The sequence below is a fragment of the Mandrillus leucophaeus genome, unplaced genomic scaffold (assembly GCF_000951045.1).
Source record: "Mandrillus leucophaeus isolate KB7577 unplaced genomic scaffold, Mleu.le_1.0 Scaffold323, whole genome shotgun sequence".
Classification (NCBI taxonomy): Eukaryota; Metazoa; Chordata; class Mammalia; order Primates; family Cercopithecidae; genus Mandrillus; species Mandrillus leucophaeus.
Genome location: NW_012103399.1, coordinates 117,303 through 118,528, shown reverse-complemented (window position 1 = coordinate 118,528; position 1,226 = coordinate 117,303). Strand labels below are relative to the sequence as shown.

At 51.6% G+C, this 1,226-nt stretch overlaps 1 protein-coding gene across 1 annotated transcript in view; it reads right to left on the bottom strand.

Moving 5' to 3' along the window:
- The window catches only part of GSPT1 (G1 to S phase transition 1), a 51,580-nt gene extending 51,455 nt beyond the window's left edge, over positions 1-125 (bottom strand). Inside the window, exon 1 of the mRNA XM_011988099.1 lies at positions 91-125. The gene's annotated coding sequence lies outside the window, so the exon portion shown is untranslated. The remainder of the gene's footprint in view (positions 1-90) is intronic.
- Positions 126-1,226: the final 1,101 nt, after the last annotated feature.

Below are 1,226 nucleotides of genomic sequence, written 5' to 3'. Positions count from 1 at the left end.
CGAGCGGATCTCCTCCCACCTAACCACCTCCGACTGCCTCACCGCCAACCCCACGCCCGGCGCGGATTGACCCCTCACCGCTACCCGTACCTTCGCCTCGGTAGTTCTCTGTTCTGGCCGCCCCCGTTTCCGGCTATTTAGCACGGCGGGAGGCGGAACTACAAGTTCCGGCAGCGCCCGCGCGACCTCGCTGCAGTTTTCCCGGGGGCCGACGGGAGTCGGAGTTCAGGGACTGGGCGCAACCGGAAGCCGCTCCGGCTCCCGGCAGGCAACGCAAGGAGGGGGAGGTCTTGTGGCCGCTCGACTGCCCCACCTGTCACCGGGTGGGGGGCAGGGGCAGGCTCTGGTTGGTGCAGCTCTGGGCTGGGCCGAAGACCGAGAGTCTTTTAGCCCATAGGAGGGGTCCACTCTGGACCGTGGGACACAGGGTGCGGGAAAACGGACAGCATCTATAACGTGGGGAAGAAAAATACACTCAGCTCCCGAAAATTCCTGTACTCTCTTTTCACCACCTTTCCTGCGTTCTCTGCCTCACAGTCTCCCTACCTTGTTCTCTCTCCACCTTCTTTCTCCCTACCCCCAGCCAGATTTTGCCCTACATTTCAAAGCCGGTGCCGATTTCAAAGCTGATTTCATTTTATGTAATCATTTGGTGGAAGAGACAATAAAACTGTGAGATGTTCCAGCTTAAAACTGCAGTGTGGCTCATAAATCGCTGGGGCCCAGGCTCTGCCCAGGCAGAAGGGATCGTTAACTGGAAACTTTCAATGACTCACTGTTTGTTTGACTAGTCATATAAAGCCTTCACCCAAATTTTTCCATCCTTTCCTCCTCCCTGCCAAAGGGTTTGCAAATTAAACAGAGGATTGCCATATTCCATGGTGTATCCGGCTGTACCTAACTAACAGGGTTATTTGGTGAGTCCAGCTTCCTTATGCACCATTAGGTGAAGTGCTTTCCTCTTGAATGGTCTGATTTGCTCAAGAATTCCTATGGTAGTTTTCATTGACTGCATCTTACACTTACAGATTGCAATTAGGTAAACCTGGGAAAAGAGCAAAAGCAAAAGAGAAATACTTAGAGTTCGCATTTAGGCTCTTCATGAAGTAGGAAAAATGTTGCTCTGAGTACCTGTTAAGTTTTCCTGTAATTCACCCATGTGGAGCCCAAGACAGAGAAAAACATATTGTTAGTATTTTTCTGAAAAGAGTCTAGACAGGGTGCAA